The sequence below is a fragment of the Schistocerca piceifrons genome, chromosome 5 (genome assembly GCF_021461385.2).
Source record: "Schistocerca piceifrons isolate TAMUIC-IGC-003096 chromosome 5, iqSchPice1.1, whole genome shotgun sequence".
Lineage (NCBI taxonomy): Eukaryota > Metazoa > Arthropoda > Insecta > Orthoptera > Acrididae > Schistocerca > Schistocerca piceifrons.
This window is the reverse complement of record NC_060142.1, coordinates 130,220,702-130,228,290: the sequence shown is the minus strand read 5'-3', so window position 1 is coordinate 130,228,290 and position 7,589 is coordinate 130,220,702.

Below are 7,589 nucleotides of genomic sequence, written 5' to 3'. Positions count from 1 at the left end.
CATTCCTGTCAATTGTTTCCTTATGCTCTCCCTGAAACTCTGTACAACCTCTGGTTTAGTCAGTTTATCCAGGTCCCATCTCCTTAAATTCCCACCTTTTTGCAGTTTCTTCAGTTTTAATCTACAGTTCATAACCAATAGATTGTGGTCAGAGTCCACATCTGCCCCTGGAAATGTCTTACAATTTAAAACTTGGTTCCTAAATCTCTGTCTTACCATTATATAGTCTATCTGATACCTTCTAGAATCTCCAGGATTCTTCCATGTATACAACCTTCTTTTATGATTCTTAAACCAAGTGTTAGCTATGATTAAGTTACGCTCTGTGCAAAATTCTACCAGACGGCTTCCTCTTTTATTTCTCTCCCCCAATCCATATTCACCCACTACGTTTCCCTCTCTACCTTTTCCTACTCTCGAATTCCAGTCACCCATGACTATTAAATTTTCGTCTCCCTTCACTACCTGAATAATTTCTTTTATCTCATCAGTCCCCTAGAACTACTAAACCTAACTAACCTAAGGACATCAGACACATCTATGCCCGAGGCAGGATTCGAACCTGCGACCGTAGCGGTCATGCGGTTCCAGACTGTAGCGCCTAGAACCGCACGGTCACACCGGCCGGCTGTATTGTGTTGTGTTGGTTGTGTTAACAGCTTTGACAGCAAAAATGTTAGCTGCTAATGACTCACCAAGTGCAACTGGAAGGCGACAGAAAATGAGTGTCCGGGAGGTATGTACTTCTATGTTATGTACATATTACACTTCACAAAATTGATATCGTCGGCAGTCAAGAAATGTTCAAAACAAAACATTAACATGCACCATGTGCAGCGAATGAAAAATGGCGCGCCACAGTGAACACAAAGGTTCACCCCATCAAGATCGAAGGCGAACTACTTGGGAGTTACAAACCATGCAGGACGTTCAGGTAGGTATCTACTCTTAACGAAAGCATATACACTACTGGCCATTAAAATTGCTACACCACGAAGATGACGTGCTACAGACGAGAAATTTAACCGACAGGAAGAAGATGATGTGATATGCAAATAATTAGCTTTTCAGAGCATTTACACAAGGTTGGCACCGCTGGCGACACCTTCAACGTGCTGATATGAGGAAAGCTTCCAACCGATTTCTCATACACAAACAGCAGTTGACCGAGGTTGCCTGGTGAAACGTTGATGTGATGCCTCGTGTAAGGAGGAGAAATGCGTACCATCACCGATTGCAGCCTGCCGCGATTGCGGTTTATCGTATCGCGACATTGCTGCTCGAGTTGGTCGAGATCCAATGACTGTTAGCAGAATATTGAATCGATGGGTTCAGGAGGGTAATGCGGAACGCCGTGCTGGATCCCAACGGCCTCGTATCACTAGCAGTCGAGATGACAGGCATCTTACCCGCATGGCTGTAACGGATCGTGCAGGCACGTCTCGATCCCTGAGTCAACAGATGGGGACGTTTGCAAGATAACAAGCATCTGCACGAACAGTTCGACGACGTTTGCAGCAGCATGGACTATCAGCTCGTAGACCATGGATGGGGTTACTCTTGACGCTGCATAGCAGACAGGAGCGCCTGCGATGGTGTACTCAACGACGAACATAGGTGCGCGAATGGCAACAAGTCATTTTTTCGTATGAATCCAGGTTTTGTTTACAGCATCATGATGGTCGCATCCGTGTTTGGCGACACCGCGGTGAACGCACATTGGAAGCGTGTATTCTTCATCGCCATACTGGCGTATCACACGTCTCGGTCAGCTCTTGTTCGCATTGACGGCACTTTGAACAGTGGACGTTACATTTCAGATGTGTTACGACCCGTGGTTCTACTCTTCATTCGCTTCCTGCGAAACCCTACATTTCAGCAGGATAATGCACGACCGCATGTTGCAGGTCCTGTACGGGCCTTTCTGGGTACAGAAAATGTTCGACTGCTGCCCTGACCAGCACATTCTCCAGATCTCTCACCAATTGAAAACGTCTGGTCAATGGTGGCCGAGCTCGGCAACTGGCTCGTCACAATACGCCAGTCACTACTCGATGAACTGTGGTATCACGTTGAAGCTGCATGGGCAGCTGTACCTGTACACGCTATCCAAGCTCTGTTTGACTCAATGCCCAGGCGCACCAAGGCCGTTGCGTGGAATTTAAACAACAAACTGGGCCAAACAGTTAGTAAATTAAACATTTTACGAAATTACATCTTTGCTTCTCTGGATGTTCTGGAAAACTACTGCAGATACACGTCTGGGACATGTTTCATTAGATTCACGAGGTCAGTAGCAACAAAATAAATGGGAATAGTCCTTTACTTTAACCTCGTACAGTTTTGTGATGGCTTCATATCAGCGAAGTTGGTAAATTTCTGGCAAAATCTTTTATTAGCTGTAACTTCGTAACTAAAAATTTGCGGACCTAAGTTTATATGAACTTCTTTCTTTAGTTTTACTTATAGAATAACATATTAAAATATTTGCATATCTTCGTGAATCTCCCTGTAGAATCATATTGTCATAATGGGGTGATGAGAACTGATGGAATGTGACAGCATGCAACCGAATGCGAAACAGTGTCGTGGAGCTTATCGTGAAACTAATGTGGTTCAACGTGGTATGAATTACAATGTCATACATTTTTCAGGAGGGATAGTTTGCTTTAAGTACAATTTTTATACGCGGACCAGTAATGAAGCAAAGCAGCTTATTTTGATCAGTTGTTGGCGAAAAGCAGTGCTCATACCAGGGTTGTAGTTCTCTTACGCCCATTTTCCCACTCCTGCTTGCTGTGACGTAAATATTCCCTACCGCCCTTGGAAGGTCACGCACACGAGAAAGAATCGTAGGGGCCAAAGCGCCTCCAACTTCTTGCAGCAAAATAAATAATTTTCCAGCAAATTTATCACCCAGATTAAAAGTCGGGATAGTTGTATCCGAATGCCTTCAGCTATTGATGTTAGTTGATTTTGATACCGCTCTCTTGGTACCTCTAATTTCTGGTGCTACTTTCGTATAAATTTCCTCTTCAAATCCCGATTGGTGGGAATCGAAAAAAATTCCTTACTGAACGAGAGGATGAATTCATTTATCTCATCTACAATTTTGCGGGCCGATTACGCAGTTTGCTGTGCGTCGTCAAGCTAACGTTTTGTTTGAAATTTCGTTATCTTATGTCTTCCAATCCTGTAGCACTGTTTGAAGTTATGTAACCATCCACCGCTTTCCTTGAATTCACTGTAATCTATGTCGCACGCAATTTGATGTGCATAGCGTAGTAGGTCAATATCATGCACATCTTGCAGTCTGTATCGAGCATCCTCAACGCACAAACACCAGTTTTTGTAACAAGTGCACCTTGTCCTCCCTTGAATACCGGTAGTTTTTCTTATGGCCTATAATGTCGTACTGCTGCGGACTTACACGAAATCTGTTCATAACTGCTCTCTCTCTCTCTCTCTATTCTTTTTTTTCTGCGGATGCTCATCGATCTACGTAATTATGTTTAGTACTCGTTCTGAGAGGCACCCACATGCCTTGCTCATACTGTGGCATCAAGCTGTCAGGCCTGCAAGATGAGAGGTCTGCCAAGCGAGTGGATTCATTCTTATTTATCGAGTAACATGAACTCTAGTACTCACACTTAAGTTATCCTCCTATATGATTAATACGCAACGGAAACACGCATCTGACTATCAGTAATTTACAGAACTCTGACTGTACACTACGCACTGGCAATACCACATTTTCTTTCTTTTTTTATTTAACGGCTTTTGTTAACACGTGGCCACCGCACTGAATATGAATGGCGCACACATTATAAATTCGGGACATTATGGCAACATACAATTCGAAGGAAAAGTCCACCAATCTTTTTCTTTTCACTATCTTATTTATTCCGATAAATTCTCTAACCTAAACACACAAATTCTATAACCTACAACAATAACACATGAGAAATTCCGCCCAGTGGGCATGGCTTTACATTGGTGAATCTCTATATTATGGTCTCGTAATTATCTAACGCTACAGTGCACTTTCTGGATAGGATGGTGGATCTTTTGCTATACCTCACACTTCGACTCTCACAATCATCATCACGAAACTATCCTCCAGACCGAGCAGTACAGAAGGAACAAGCATAACCCACTAATCTTTTGAAACTACCTTGCTACTCTCCCATGCAAACCACACATACCCAAATTACATGACATACACCACACTACGACATGGAATACAAAACACTAAATAGTCACAACATTATCACTTTCAGCTTTCCAACTTCAATTAGTATTTATCCCAGTTTCACACGACACTGCCCCACTTTGTAATTCTACTTTCCTACTATGAACTCTGTAGACATTTGCACGTCTTCCTGTGCAATGCAAGCCAAGTGGCGTTGCTGGATAGACGGCCGACTCACCTTGCTTCTCTCTCAGAGTTTGAATCTAGCGTCACACGGAATCATATCACGCAAAGTAATATTAAGAACATATTCTTCACACACGCGAGTCCTCAACTGATACCATGGACGAGTACTTCTCTTTATCCTTTGTCTCATACACAGATTGAGACTCACACAGTACTCACCACGTGAAAGTACTAGTCTCTAATTTCAAATCCTGCACACGCCATTTCTTAAATATTTCAACTTATGGTACACACGGTATTTCTTAAATATTTCAACTTATTGTACACACGCTAGTAATTCAGCTTAACTTAAGCACACGGAAGTATTTCAACATGGTTTCATTGTGACCGTTGGTCACTTCCGAAGATTACTACAATCCCATTAATATTACCTGCCTGACATTTAATTCTCCCCACAAAAGTTCCTGAAATAGAGAAATTATTATTTCAAACTACTCTTAAATATTCCACATGCATATCATGTCTCCACTCTTTTGTCTTTACGGAGCACAACTAAAACAGGTCTTAACAGCACAAGATCCAGCGGCAGAGTGCTGAAAAATGGCCGTTCTCCAGGTCATCTCGCACCTCTGTCGAGGTGGGGGAAGCACCTTGCTACCGTATTGGTCAGCCACATTTCAGGCGCTCAAAGCTCAGGTAAATTTCATCTCTTTGGTCCCACCAAAGGTGGCTAAAGGATCGTCTCAAAGATGATCATATATTCACATTCACTATCTGCGGTTAGCAGACGACCATACATTCATTCATTTCACAGATCTCACCAAACTGGATGTAGGGATTTACTTTGTGGGAGTGCACATGTGATCAATTGAATAAATAAATTGTCATTCTTTCCCACACTGGTATCCGGCTTCGCTGTATTAATCGAAATTGAGTTAGTTTTACAAAAAAAATGTGTTGTTCTGAGAAAAATAATGAAGTATGTTGTACCTATTTTCAACGTCGGGCGGTACTGTACCCTTTCTTTGGAAAGCGAGACAGGTTTGTGTCTCCCTGTCCGACGACGAGGACGATGAACTACGTGGCTCGCTACCTATTTCAGTCTAAAAAAAAAAAAATGGTTCAAATGGCTCTGAGCACTATGGGACTTAGCTTCTGAGGTCATCAGTCCCCTAGAACTTACAACTACTTAAACATACCAAACCTAAGGACATCGCACAAATCCATGCCCGAGGCAGGATTCGAACCTGCGACCGCAGTGGTCGCGGTTCCAGACTGTAGCTCCTAGAACCGCTCGGCCACTCTGTCCGGCTTATTTCAGTCTCACTTTCACTTGTGAAGTACGTATCGTCATCATTGAACTCCTCATGTACGTTGTGCGCACAGTCGAGCGTATACGACACCACGCATTCCACCGACTCCTCTCGCAGAAACGCTAATATTTCATCTGTCACCCCTTTCTTACTCTGCGAAATGCTCTGGGTTCCTTTCTGACAAAATTTCAACTGTGGCCACTGTTGTAGACAGAATGCAATGTTTGCTTTGTTTATCGTTGCCATTGCTCTGCTCTGCATTAACACCACTAGTATTGTAGCACTGTTGTGAGTCACTCGTCGACTAAGCAGTTCAACTACGCTCCGTAGCCCCATGCTGTGCTCACCATTGCATACCTCCAGTCCTGCCCCCTGTTGCCAATAGCAGCCGATATTACGGTTGCATGGTAGACAGTATATGAACGGCCGAATGCCGCAAACATCATTGACCTTTTGTGACCTCGCACTGAAGGGGATCGTTGTTTGTGTGTCCACTCTGTAGTGACCTTCCTACCTCACAAGGGAACCTCCCCATCGCACCCCCCTCAGATTTAGTTATAAGTTGGCACAGGGATAGGCCTTGAAAAACTGAACACGGATCAATCGAGAAAACAGGAAGAAGTTGTGTGGAACTGTGAAAAGAATAAGCAAAATATACAAACTGAGTAGTCCATGTGCAAGGTAGGCAACATCAAGGAGAGTGATAGCTTACGAACGCCGTGGTCCCGTGGTTAGCGTGAGCAGCTATGGAACGACAGGTCCTTGGGTCAAATCTTCTACCGACTGAAAATTTTAATTTTTTATTTTCAGATAATTATCAAAGTTCAGGCACTCACACATAATCAACTTCGCTCTCCAAAATTCCAGGACATGTTCAGATTTGCTTGGACATATACAGAATTTGACGGTCTACGCACGGAAACATTTGAAAACGTAAAAAAAACATATGTTTTGACAGAGCACAGGGAAAACTGTGCGACTCTGAAACTGTTGCATTCATTTGATGCAGTTTATGTGACAAACTCTTATGTTTTCATCACTTTTTTGGAGTGATTATCACATCCACAAGAAAACCTAAATCGGGCAAGGTAGAAGAATCTTTTTACCCATTCGCCAAGTGAGCAAGTTAGGTGGGTCGACAACATATTCCTGTCATGTGACGCACATGCCGTCACCACTGTCGTAAAGAATATATCAGACGTGTTTTCCTGTGGAGGAATCGGTTGACCTACGACCTTGCGATCAAATGTTTTCGGTTCCTATTGGAGAGGCACGTCCTTTCGTCTACTAATCGCACGGTTTTGCGGTGCGGTCGCAAAACACAGACACTAAACTTACTACAGTGAACAGAGACTTGTTCACTCTAACCACGAGACCACGTCGCTCATCAGCTATCATTGTCCTTTATGTTGCCTATGTTGCACATGGACTACTCAGTTTATATATTTTGTTTATTTTTTCATAGTTCCACACAACTTCTTCCTGTTTTCTCGATTGATCTGTGTTCAGTTTTTCAAGGCCTATCCACTGTGTCAATTTATAACTAAATCTAAGGGGGATGCGATGGGGAGGTTCCCTTGTCAGAAAACAGGCCCAGCACCACCCGCTGGGAGGTCTACCTACTGGGCTTAGGGAACAGACAAAGTTTCAAGTCCACATAAGTTTTCACATCCTGCCTAGGCTCCAACTGTTGACCGTTGTTCCCTTTGTATCACTGCGCCTCCTAGAGCAGAAAGGAACCGTCTGAATTGTGAACTGAATTTATCAGTTGCCGCCATCTTGAGCACGTGATTAAATCCCCTCAGAATGATAGCATCTGAAATCAGATTCGGAAATACCGTTCCTCAATAGGTCAGAAACTTGAGTATTATGGCTTCCTCCCTCTCCAAATTTTTAAT